The sequence below is a fragment of the Diadema setosum genome, chromosome 5 (genome assembly GCF_964275005.1).
Source record: "Diadema setosum chromosome 5, eeDiaSeto1, whole genome shotgun sequence".
NCBI classification, from domain to species: Eukaryota; Metazoa; Echinodermata; class Echinoidea; order Diadematoida; family Diadematidae; genus Diadema; species Diadema setosum.
Window position 1 is genome coordinate 6954229 of NC_092689.1, and position 14483 is coordinate 6968711.

General features: G+C 38.0%; 1 pseudogene; it reads right to left on the minus strand.

Moving 5' to 3' along the window:
• Nucleotides 1–1035: 1035 nt before the first annotated feature.
• On the minus strand, nt 1036–12492 carry LOC140228458 (sodium/nucleoside cotransporter 2-like; annotated as a pseudogene).
• Nucleotides 12493–14483: the final 1991 nt, after the last annotated feature.

Consider the following 14483-nt stretch of genomic DNA (forward strand, 5'->3'; position numbering starts at 1 on the left):
AAAAAAGTACATAGGGTATAATCAGAAGTGATACAACCGTATACTAAAAATAAAATAAATTTTGGAATGCACAGTTTGAAACTAACATTTATAGGAAACCACAACCCAAAGAGAAATGTGGATTGGGTAAAAGCAGCAACATTAGCAGAACACATCTGTGAAAGTTTGAGGAAAATCGGACAATCGACTGATCGATGCAAAAGTTGAGAATTTTTAAAGTTTTGGTGTTGGAACCGATGGATGAGGAGACTACTAGAGGACATGATGTTATGTGTGGACAACAATATAAAGAAAATATAAGAGAATTCCACAAAAATTCACTCTTCTAGCAATATGAAAGAGCATTTGACTAACCGCTTTCAGAAAGCGGGGAGAATAATATCAAGTTGATGGAATGTATACTTTCGTGAATTCTTTTTTTGTTGTTGTTGGTAACTTCATGATATTGACACTCAAGTTTTAAAATGTGAATCCAGTCAAAGCTGTGAATGCAACGGATTTTTTTTTTTAATCTCCTATAAAACATGAATTGCATATTTTTTCAGAGTAGAGTAATACACAAAAGTGACAAATCACAGAAACAAAATGCATCACAGAAGTAGCATGGAAAGATAAAAGAGTCACATTGCGTTCCATTTTTCTACAAGTAAAAAATGACGGCAAGACAGCAAGAAAACACAAGCAGTTCCCTGACGTGGGCATGCACTGGCCTCGGCAAGATAAGTAATGAAAGGCACTGTTGTAATTTATTCACAAGACGACATCATGCACGGGTATTTGGAAGAAGACGCCAAATCTCATACGTCTCATGCGTACAACGCTAAATTCAATATTGCAAAGTTACATGCACAACTCAGCAGTGTCCTTCTCTTCTTCCTTGGCATGCTTGGTCTTTCTCGTTATTTTGAGGTATCAGGAGACTTCTCAGCTTATCCCAGGGGAGAAAACCGCCCTTCAAGAATCTCAGCATTGTTCCGATCTGCTATCAATTCATTTCATTTTGGGAAGACGCTTTGCATATCACTCTTAGTAGCCCTATAACGTCGTCATCGCTAGTGTGGATGTCTCGTTCCAACCAATGGTCCCGCCCGTTTCATCTGGTACGTACAAAATGCCTACAATGACGATAGAAATGAAATTCCGCACAATATTCAAGTCGACTTTCGAGAATGAGAGCAAAATCGGACCAACAGAATGGCACAGATTTCATCATAAATGTACATAAGATGATCAAAATGTTATGAAATTATCGTCACCAACAAAAAATAGTTTTAACCAAGGTATATGCAAATTCTTTGAGATGGTGATGTCACAACTGTGCACAAAAATATCATATGAATCATGTAGTGGATCAATGATTAACACAGCGACTACAACACTGAGATCATCACTGCTTGTTATTGCAAGAAAACATACATTTTGTGTTAATGACATCATACATGTATTCCTTTTTTTATTTATTTCATGCCCAAAATGAAATTTAGCAGAATGCACATTTCTAGACTTGAGAGGTAATAACATCACACATTACATTTACACATGTTGTTGCTTTCTTGAAAACGTTTCAAACACTATTAGTCTTGTGTACATTTTGTGATCATGTTGTTTCAGTGCACTTTAAAAACAAGAGTTTGCGTGTTCAAAAGGTCATGTCGGTTTTTTTTTTTTTCAAATTTATGATGCCTATAACATTTCATTTATTCTAACAAAGCAAAAACTTACAAACAAGTTAACGGAGTAAAGACAGAAAACATGTACTTGCTGAAACATTTAACAGAGTAGTAAAATCAACAGAAGACTTCAGGCCTTTCACAGGTTAAAGGGATCGCATAGTTTTGGTTGAGACCTAATTTAAGGTTTCTAACTTTTTTTGGTGAGATAATGTGAAACCTCTTATTAAATATGAAAGAGCATTTAATTCTACGAGGAATTCAACATTTATTTGATGAAAATTGGTTTTGAAATGGCTGAGATATCCAAAAAAGAGCGATTCTAATAATGTGTGGAACCCACACTTTATTATGATCGCTTTGTTTTACTTTTTGGATGTTTCAGTCATCCCAAACCCGATTTATATCAAATCATAAACTTTGAATTCCTCTTAAAATGGTATGCTCTGTACTATATCAAAAGTGTTTTCTTGGTATCTCTCAAAAAGTTAAAAGCCCAATTCTCATCTCCACCAATACTGTACCATCCCTTTAATTCCAGGCAAGGATGATTTTATGAAAGGATTTTACGGGAAGTAAGAACGTGACACTACACATTATCACAGAAGACCGTAAATATTACACGAGAGAACACGAGAATTGGGAAGGCATGCATTTTTTACGCAAGGACATCGAGAGTTCTATCACACTTAAAATTCCCCATTTCGAAGGGTTGCCTTTTTCATTTCTTTGCATCCATGGCCACCATTTTACTTAAAGGACAAGTTCACCTTCATTAACATAAGGATTGAGAGAATGCAGCAATATTAGTAGATCACATCAGTGAAAGTTTGAGGAAAATCAGACAATCCGTTCAAAAGTTATGAATTTTTGAAGTTTTTGTGCAGTCACCGCTGGATGAGAAGACTACAGCAGTGTATGATGTCACATGCGTACAACAATATAAGGAAAATATAAAGAGAATTTCACAAAATTTCATCTTTTGAAAAAAGTACACTTTCCCTTGACTCGTTACTGACATATGTTATGGGTAATATTATTCCCATTGCCTTTAGAAAGAGGCAAGTCAAGTGCCCTTTTATTATGCGAAAAAAGTAAAAATATGTTGAATTTTCTTTACATTTTCTTTATACTGTTGTATTCATATGACATCACGAGCCTTAGTAGTCTCCTCATCCAGCGGTTCCAACACAAAAGATTTAAAAATTCATAACTTTTGCATCGATTGTCCAATTTTCCTCAAACTCTCAATGATGTGTTTTACTAATATTGCTGCATTCTCTCAATCCTTATGTTAATGAAGGTGAACTTGTCCTTTAACCTCACACTCGTAAGATGCTTCATTTGTCACTTTACCTGCAATGCATGCCGTCGTGAAACAAGCCGCAGACCCCGCGAAGAGCGCCCGTACAGCCAACGGGGCAAGTAGACGCCTCTTCTTGGGCAACAGTGGGGTAAGAACCCCAAGAACAACGCCGATCGAGGATATATTGGAGAAACCGCAGAGGGCGTATGTGGCAATTACCTGCGATCGAAGCTAAATCAGAGACAAAGACATCATAATTTAATTATATACCAGAAAGAGTTAAAGAAGAAAGTAATTAATTCACACTCCCGTTAACTATAAAAGCTGGTGTAGAATCAGAACATAAATTTGGAAGATTTCTTACAATACCAAAACATAATGATTTTGTTCATAATCATTTTAATGTTATCATTCATTGCTGATTTCGCAATATACCACCCTTGCCGAAGGTTAGAACTGTTGAAATGTAAAAAAAGAAAAAAGAAAAAAGCTTAATGATATGGTTCTATTGACATAATTTCTGCTCTTTTTTTGTATTAAAAAAAAGTGGAATAGAAACATCCATTTCGGTTGTTTGACTTGATTCTCTTCATTAAAGTCATCTCAATTACGGCGGATTGTAATGTAAAGTATCGCAAAATCTAATATTGCCACCTACAGTTCACTCAGTAAGAATGGCGGATAACTTTTAGTCGTCATTTCAAACGTTCACTCTTTCCTGCCATGGACATGTCTGCACCAAACGTTGTCAATACCTAATCAAAATATTCGTGTATACTTCAGGGGGAAAAAAAAGATATCTCAAGTATTATCCATTGCATTTCCTGATTTGACCTTTGCCTGTGAAAAGAAAGGGACCGTCTTGTCTTAATAATACCAAAAAAAAAAAAGGTGCAGCTGACTAATCAAAAATAGACTTAAAAAATCAAGAGTACAATCCTGTCTATTTTCGATATCCTCCCCCACCCTCTTTCTCTGTTATTTTGCTTTGAGTCACACTGGATAAATAAAGTAAACTATTTAGTATAACAGCTTGGCTTTGGCTCTGTTCGCAATATGAGACAAGTGGTTATTGCATGGTTATTATAGCCTTTAATAAATGTCATGGTGAAGTGCTGGCTATACTGTCGCTTAGTGCTTGTTAGGGTATCTCACAATTTGTTTTAGGCTACTTGTGACATGGTTAATTCTCTGTACGCAAATCATTTGATATCCACAAGCGAAGGCAAGACAGGGAAACACCAACCATTATTAAATTTCTACCCGTAATTTACTCAAGGTTAAAGGGATGGTATAGTTTTGGTTGAGATGGCTGAGATACTCTAGTACAAAGCAAAACAAAGTGATCCAAATAAAAGTATTTTATTAGAATCATTTTGGTTTATTCTTTTTTCTTTTTTTTTAGCCAACATCGATTATAATCAAATGAAATACTTGAATTGAATGCTCTTTAGTTCTCATATACACATGGTTTCTAATCATGTTAAAACAAAACAAAAACCTGAATCCCCATCTAAAAAAAAAAAAAAATTGTACCAACCTTTTAAAACGAATAACATTTCGACAAGAGTTGAGAATATGAGTGAAAATCTTACAGACATGGTTGGCCCGGTTCCTGTAGCCCTGTTCTCAATGTAGTGGCCCATCTTCTCGTAGGCGACGAGCTCGTTCAAGAGCGTCTTGAGACCGATGAGTTCGGCAACGACTCGGCAATCTCCCCACTCGACTCCCATAACGAGCGCGAGAGGCATAAAGGCGTACGAGCAGATCCACTGACAATGGAAAAAGAATACCCAGAACAAACAGAATCAAATAAACAAAAAGACTGGAGACAATTCACTCAATAAAAATGACATTTTCGTGATGAACTTTACAACCTTCCCTGCTAGAAAGAACACAGTGTTCGCGATGTGTTCACAAGGTTGACAACATGATTGTATGGGTCAATCCATGTCAAATCATCCAGTGCTTGTCACCCGACCCCCTCCGATTTTCTTAAAAATCGCACCAAATGTTCCCCAAAGTGTCTGACGGAAAATCCCAAAATATTTTGCCCCAAGGTCAATTGGTTGCTAAGATACAGCCTCACATAGCAACCGGTGCGCATTCCAAAAAATTAGTTAAAAGAAAATTAGGCATTTTTGATTGACTGTTTTAGCTTGGATATTTATGCAAAAGTGTTCATTATCTGGAAATTGAGAGAACTTTATAGTCTTTGCAAGAAAAACTGACTGTGACGCGAAATTGACTTTTCGTTAACGTGCACGAGGTCACCGAAAATGGTGTTAAATGTTAATTTTGAAAATTTTAATGCATATTTAGAAGCTTATATCTTCCACATTTCATCACCTTAGGTTCTAAAATATTATGCTGTTGAAGGCTTTGACTTGCTCAGTAATTTTGAAAAAAATCGGCGCATTCATGATCACCGTTTTTACGGAGAGCGCCCTCAAAGTTGACAAAAATGAAAAATGTGCTAAATTCAAGGTCACGGATCACCCTTCGTCCCACCTAGGAATAGCATCAATTTTTGTATATTGATAGACATTTACCTATATTATCTTGGGTTACCAAAGAAATTTTGCTCCCGAAATGTTCAATGGCAAATTTACCCCACCGAAAATGGTCGTAAACAGCCAAATTCCCACGTAATATCACATATTGGGTTTGGAGGACATTTCAAATGTCCACGCTTTCAAAATGAAAAGCACTAGCCCTGTGATATTTGCAGTAGGGATAGTCTGTTATACATATTTTAGTAATATATACCACAAAACACTTTTATTACATAATAATGACCTTGAAATTTAATCCAAAATTTGATAAAAAACAATAAATCGCTCCATTTTCCTCATTGCACTGCATGTAAATGTGTTTTGAAAGACTTTTCACAGAGCAATATTTCAAGAATTGTGAAAGCTGACATTCTACCATATTAGGGTGCTAAACTATTTCTGCTCATCTGCCAGATTTAGTGTCAATTTGATCATGAATGTTATGTCTTTGACCTTGAAGTGCTTCTAAAAATAGCTGTAAATTTGTTAACTACAAATTACACACACAACAGGTGTTTTATGGCAGGATATACTTGTTATTCTTCCACAAACACAGAAGCTTTTTATGATGTAAATGTTATATAGTTCTCTCAATTTCCAGATAATGAACACTTTTGCATAAATATCCAAGCTAAAACAGTCAATCAAAAATGCCTAATTTTCTTTTAACTAATTTTTTGGAATGCGCACCGGTTGCTATGTGAGGCTGTATCTTAGCAACCAATTGACCTTGGGGCAAAATATTTTGGGATTTTCCGTCAGACACTTTGGGGAACATTTGGTGCGATTTTTAAGAAAATCGGAGGGGGTCGGGTGACAACTTTTCTGAAAATTGGATGATTTGACGTGGATTGACCCGTATGTGAAAATGCTTTTTTTCTTTTTTTTTAAACAGAGAGTTCAGATAGTAATATTTTGTTTCACATACTGTGAATTGATGATTCGCAATGTTAATTGTATTCACATTGGTGAAACGCTCGAAAAAAAGCTGCATACAAATGAAAAACTTCTATTTATAAGCACATTCACAAAACTGACAGTAACAACTTTTGCTACCAGATCGCAACTCTTGCACTCCGTTGCGTCACATGATTATTCGAGGGCTAGCAACGTTCCGCGCAGAGCCTTGGATATATACCTGCAGTGTCAGTCCTGAAATTCCCACGAGACTCCCGAAATATCCAAGTACTGCGTTGACGAGCGCCAGCAGCGACAAGAAGGCAATCAGGTTTGCTACAACATTGAATACGACGGGTAGTCCGAGCATAGCCCCGTTTGCCGCTGCTTCGATGACGTTGCGCTCTTCCCTGATAAGAGCAGTGAGGTAAATAATGTTCGTATGATTAGCTCTTGATAATTACGTGTGATTTGCGAATTATTCGCACACAAGTACACCATTCTATCTGGTAGAGTTTACATCATGTTTCCATATACATATGCTACTTTAAAGGTGGCCTTTTGGGGGGATTAATCGATAATTGAAATGCACATCAAGAACCAAATAAAAAGAAATAAATGAGGATAAATCTGTTTTCGTCTGGGGGAAACTATGTCAAGTATCAGTAGAGAGACTTGGGGGGGGGGGTGAAAGGAAGAGAAATATTGGTGTGGAAGACAGGCGCATGAAGAAACTTTCGTTTTTGTTTTTTGTTTTTTTTTTGGGGGGGGGGTTGGGTTTTGACGATATGAAGGATGAGTTTACACTGACGATAAAAGGAAACTTACGATTGCTCACTTTCATATGAAATTTCACAAGAGCCATACGTTCGAAAAAAGAAATGTAAATCACACAGTGGTTTCAGAGAATTAAATGTAATCACACACTGTATTCGGATGTCACCCAATATATATATTTTTTTTAATTCACCCTTTTGGTATTTTAACATCATCTTGCGTCACCAGCTTTGATTTCTCCGTCTCCGGGTACATGAGCTTCGCCATAGCTAAGGCGGCTGGGGCCGACATGACCGAGGCCGAAATGAGGTGTCCGGCGTCGACGCCGTAGTGAATGTATGCGCCAAAAACAGCGCCAGCTACTGTGGCCATGGACCCGGTCATGACAGCATGAATTTCAGAACTCGTCATTTGGTTCAGATACGGCTCGACGCAGATGATGGATTCGCTCTGTTGAGAAGGTCCGAAAAAGGATACAAAAGGAATACTATGTGATTTTCAGCATAGGTGATAATGCTACTCGAACAAGAATTGACGACCGTGTACTAGTCAGTATGATGATTGATACGGTCATATCTACTAAGGGTATAGGCCTATTCTTCAGTGTAAGGACTATTCCCACCAGAGGGTGCGAAAGCATACTCATAACGCGAGCATGATATCTTCGTTTACTGAGCTGACAGGTACATCGTATAATTAAGCTTTATAGATCTATGACGCTAACACTAAGACAACGCTAATTAGACAGCACACACACACAGACACACACACACACACACACACACACACACACACAATGGTGTTCTGCATGTACACGAGACAGTTTTGTCCATTGATCATGAACTCACTGTGCCCAGGAAAATGTTTCCCGCCGCACTCAAAGACTCGACTGCCGTGGTCTTCATTGTCCGCTGCATCAACCAGGCCATCTTCTGAATTATCACCTGCATCACGCCATAGTAGTACAAGATCTTGACGATGCTGCCGAAGTAGAACAGGATTGGCAAAACCTGAAAATGAAATGCGTACAAAAATGGATGAGTTCACAGCGGAATGTATAGGAAAATGATTAGTTGTAAATACACAAAGAAGAGACATAATCTTTTCCTACTTTTATGATAAAGTGGTCCATTACGATTCACGTGTCGAACTTTTTGCATCATGATCTTCATAAAACTCACCCCAAAGGCAAAGTAGTGACGGACGTAATCTTCGCCAAAGACGAACACCGCCCCCGCGTGGGAAAAGCCGTAGACCTGAATGATTATGTCTTTAAGCCACTTAAAGAGCGCCAGACCTGGAGGAGTGCGGAGGACGAAGAAGCCCATCAGAAACTGTAGGCCAAGACCCCAGAGCACTGGCCGCCATTTCACCTATAGGAAAGGCACTCAAGGTTTCATCATTAGTGATCAGTTTTGTGTGTTACCCCCTGGACAATTACCCCACACCCATTCCCTCACTCCAACCCTAATCCTTATCATGCTTATCATGAACCTACTCCTGAATCTAACCCATATTCTAACCCTAACCCTAATTTTCACTCTAACTCTTTAACCAACCGGGGAAAGTTGTCTACAGTGGGTAATCGTCCTGATACAATAGATGCTCTGGTAACCAGAATTGCACTCTTAACTGTAGGAGGTAGAGGGATACGTAAATACGACATAATCGAGTTATTTATTATCTTACAACCACCAGTGCAATCAATACTTTTTAAAGGTCCAGTTTACCTTTGGGAACAGTGATTTTGAAAATGTTTAAGATATCACATTTGATGCATATGTGTAGGTCTGTTGTACCACAAAACATCCTACCATACAAGATTTTCGCAATAAAGCCTAAAGGAGATATTAATATTTTTCTCAATAAACCATAACTGTCCACGGTTTAGTCTGGAAGGATTTTTATTATAAGTATTGTTCACATTTGTGTATCTAACAATACTTAACATCGATTATGCTGGTTCAAATTTTTACAGTCGTTTTTTCTATCCTTAACTCACATTCTACAACTATTTTAGAGCACTAATGCTGGGTTTTTGTTTCATCTGCAAATAGTAAATTATGCCTTTAAAGGGATGGTACAGTATTGGTGGAGATGAGAATTGGGCTTTTAACTTTTTGCGAAATACCAAGAAAACACTTATGAAATAGTACAGAGCATACCATTTTAAGAGGAATTCAAAGTTTATTTGATGAAAATCCGGGGCCCGTTTCATAAAACTTGTCATCAGTGACAAGTTGTCACAGATGTGACAAGCTACTGAAATCCTTGCATCTGATTGGCTGAGAGAAAATTTGTCATAGAAATGTGGCACTTGTCACTGATGACAAGTTTTATGAAACGGGCCCCAGGTTTGGAATGACTGAAACATCTAAAAACAGAGTAAAACAAAGCGATCGTAATAAAATGTGGGTCCCACACTTTATTAGAATCGCTCTGTTTTGGATATCTCAGCCATTTCAAAACCAATTTTCATCAAATAAACATTGAATTCCTCATGGAATTACATGCTCTTTCATATTTCATTAGAGGTTTCTCATTATCTCACCAAAAAATGTTAGAAACCTGAAATTAGGTCTCAACCAAAACTATACGATCCCTTTAAGGTTCACCTTGTGAGGGCGATGTGACGAGATATAGATGATGGTAACCAAGATGAGTAACCCTGACAGTGACACAAGCTGTATTGGTCGATCTCGTGTCAGGAAGTACAGAGCAACAACAAAACCTGGCGCTGCCAGAACCATGGCGAACCTGGAGGCGAACAAGGAAAATGGAATTTTCATGTGATCATTCCCAGGTCTGCCAACATTCCCATAGCAATGAGGGAGATATCTGTGTGTTAAATGCATTTCAATGGGCGAAAATAATTCCCAAATCAAGGAGATTTCAATATTCTCTTATTTAGACATGAACAGATTTTGACATTTTCAGGGAGACTCCTGCAGAATCAGGGAGACTTGGCAGCTGTAGTCCAAGTTGTAATCTTATACTTGATTGTTATGATATTTGTTTGAATCATGAAAATCAATAAAAACATAAATACAAAAAAAAAAACCCTCTGCATTCCGAGTTATCGTAATGCGAACCATAATGATAATAACTGATGATAAAATTGCTAGTTATTAGTGATTTCATATTCACATCATTATCGATTCCACAGGACTATCATATAGTCATAATCATGGATATCAAACTATAGTAAGCCTATCACTGCCCTCGTCGTTTAAACACTGTTATTGGCCTGATATTATCCACTGTTACCTTCTCTACAGAATTGTCACCTCCTAGTTTACTTCGGTCTTTCCCTGTCTTTTATCATCACTTATGTAATATTTATGGGGGTTTTTTTATCAGTTAATAACTTATTGTGTCATTTTTGTTTTGCTTACTCCTGTAAGTATTAAATTCTACGGAGAAATGCAAACTCAGTTTACCAAGCTTAAGGACTTTTTTTTTTTGGGGGGGGGGGATACTCTGCACGGTTATTTGTTTAACTACTCTGTAGATAAATGACTACATTCACCGTTTGACGAAGCGATGTTGAGTCACGGCGCAAGCCGGTTGCACGCAGCGCTTGTAGAGAAGGTCTCCGAATCTATCCCGGATGAGACGATAGGCATACGCTACGACAGCCAGGCATGTGATGATGAGAAGAACCGAGGCTTTGTCGAAGTCGTGCAGGCAGGCGAAGATCAGGTACACAATGTAGAGCCCGAGCACGAGGCACGTCAACACTCCCTTGGCAGCTATCTTGTTGGTTTTCAGAAAGGACTTCGCCTTGCGCGTCACGTGGTATATTTTCTAGGGATGTGCAGAATAAAACCAACATATTATATAAACTGAAGCTATCAAGTGATCACATTTATCCTAGATTTCAATTCCGCTACCCAATAGTTCGTAGAACCGTAGTGATCAGCAGTGTCATTCTAATGTAAGAATGTGAAAACAAATTTAAATATGCTTTCAACACAATTTTGATATGAATTCAAATAATGTTTTTTACAAAATTTTAAAGTAGGTTCTCAAATAAAAACAGCAGTTGATATCTACAGATTTTGATCAGTTCTAAAGCACTTTACACACACACACACACACACACACACACACAACGCTCTTTTGACGTGTAGATCATAACTGAGGAGCTTCAAGAAAACGACAATAAAAAAAATGTTTAAAAAAAGGCTAAAGTAGCGAAATATTTTTTTGAAGAACAGAAATATTCTCACAGCCCAACATCTACTTTGGAGGTCGTCAACGTCGTCGTTGTCGATATCGTCATCGTCTTCTTGGTCACCATCATTGTTTGCCACCCCTCCTTGTCGGTCGGGATCATCTTTGCTGTGGTCGTTAACCACTTTGAGGGTGATGATTTCATTTGCGACGTCGTCCTCATGAGCGTAGTCGCAGTCGCCATTCTCATTGCACTTTGGAACATCGTTAACTGTTTCCATTTTGATGCAAACTTCGGCTATCCTGAAAGAAAAAATCAGCGTAGAGAAATTCAGGTATAAACGGACTATTACAATGACAGATGACTTGCCTTTCTGGGTGCAATTCCACCCATGATCATACATGTTAGTTTAAATGAGCAGAGTAAAATTTAGCAGTAGAAAAGTACAAGTTCCCTCAAACTCACGCCTGACACATCAGAGTTGTAGAATGTCAATGGTGATATCATTAGCGACGAAATATGCAAAGTAGCTGAGGTGATGATGTCATAGCATCAAGACTCCCATTGACCTGCTCACAAATCTTCACCCCCATTTTTTCCCACACAAAATAGAATAATAAAAACGTGTATTCTTCACACCGAATAATAATAAATAATAAAGGGCATTTACATTGCGCAGCTACTATAATAATATACTCTACTGCGCATTACAAAATGACATGCATACAAGAAATTCAAACAGAAAATACATTACTTCAAGAGATGACTTTTGAACCTGACCTTAAACTCAGTGCAGCTTTTGATTTAATCAGACACGACATTCTTGTGAAAAGGGGCGAAGGAAGAAAGAAAAGAAGAGGAGTTGAAAGGTCAATACCAACACACGCGAGGCACAAGATGGGAGGGCTCATCGAGAAATTTTGTATTGAAACGATAAACGATTTTGACAAGACAAGGAGAAAAACAAGAGACCCGGGAGTCTCGCGCTCACCTGAGTATCGCAAATTCACCTTCCACGCATTCTGGCAGACTCTTATACCGCACTACATTGCAAGCTTGGAGGGCGGGGGCATTTGCATATTCCATCACACTGGTAAGAATACCTGTCATGTGCAGTGTACTTAGAAAGCTTGGCTATGCGGTTAAAAATCACTTTGATTCTACAGAAGAAAAAAAATATTTGTGAATATTCCTTAATTTGGGGGTTGGGGCCCCTGGGTGTCCCCAAGTGGGGCATGGTGCCCACATTAACGTATTGCGATCCTATCCCTTAGGGATGCTACCTGCCGAGTTTGGTGAAAATTATCATCGGGTGTTTGAGAAGAACATGAAAATGTACGAGTTAGGCCCCATTTGGACCCCTTCCCCCCTCCCCTCGTGCCAAGGGGCACCCCTGATTCCATCATGAACAAACTTGTAACTACATTCATCCAATGTACTAACTCATAGTAATTACTTAGCTCTATCACATTTGGTTCTAGAGAAGAAGAATTTTAAAGATCCCTTATATTGGGGTGGGGGGGGGGGCAGTTGGGGCACCGTGCCTATTTGAACAAACGGAGATCCTATTCCCCTAGGCATACTATCTACCAAGTTTGATGAAAATCGGTGATGGGGTTTTCAAGAAGAAGATGAAAATGTAAAAAGTTTACGAACCACAATAATTATGCTATATAAGAATTTATGAGAAAAAAAAAATCCTCAATTTGAATGTAAAAGTATTTAATCTTCAAGCTTCTTATTTAAGAGTAATGGTTATGATGAAAATGAAAACAATCATTATGACAATTATGCGAAGGACGCGAAGGATAAGAAAAGAACAAATGTTATGATAAATCGTTTCAGCACAAAACCCCTTCCCTCACCCTCCTCTCTCCCACCCACACTTTTGGCTCTTTAGATAAAAAGGGGAGATAACACGCACAAACACCAAAACCCGTGACTTCCCGAGGGTTCAGCCCTCGAAAATTTTCCCCATCGAAAAATGGGAAGGGGTGGCGGGAAGGGTTGCCCTACCCCCAACCCCATCCCCGCACCTGTGTAAATGTCTCGACCTAGAAGTTACTAGTATACAAGCCGCATCAAGGTGGCTAGAAAAGTGCAGGTTCCCATTGTACGTGACATCAGAGATGCCGTGATGCTTGTCCCTCGATGACACCGGCGTCAAGAACAACGAATTTTCGTGTATCACTTTCACATCCACCTCCAACACGTAAAACTGGTCATCACAAGATAAGCAGGCGCACCTCAGGATACCTCATCTCTTTCTTTTCTCAATTCCCTCATTTTATCATCTTGGTACCACTGCTTCAAAATACCATCAAGTTTTTGTTTTGTGTGTGTGTGTGTGTGTGCGTGTGTGTGTGCGTGTGTGTGTGTGTGTGTGTGTGTGTGTGTGTGTGTGTGTGTGTTTAGAGATGTTATGGTTTGTTTCAATGGCTAATCTACCACTTATACCTTATGAAAAACCAGGCATATGTTATGGAATGAGCGTGGTAGACAGAATATGTAGTACATTACTCAAGAAGTTTTTCTTTTACGTGTAGCTCTCTTTTTCAACAACACAATGATTTAGAGAAAAAAAGAGTCCCATTGGATTATGAACCTCCTATTTTTTCTTCCTTTTTCAAATGTATATATTTTTTATTATATTGATTTGTTTTAATTTGTAATATATGACACAAAAAAAATAAATTGAATTAATTTAATTGCTTTTGGAGGATTTGAAGTTCAAAATATTCTTCAAACGTGTAATTTTCCGAAGCTCAAAAAAATTGTACACAATATAGTCATCGGTAAAATGCAAGACCAAACAATATTTTTTTCCCCAATCAAAATATTAATAAGCAGTATCTCAATTTTGTCCTTTTTTCGCACAGGGCGCAATTGATTGTTTTTTTTTTTTTTCGTAATTCTTGAATTTGATTTAATATTTTCTCGGAGTAAAATGACTTTAAAGTGGGCCTTATGTTAATTCAAGGGTTAAAGAAAGATTATGTCTGTGATGATGCCTAGGAACAAATCATTGCATCTAGTTGTTCACCCGTGTTGTCGGGATTATACATAATATAACACGAAGATTCCACAAATATCCAAACATT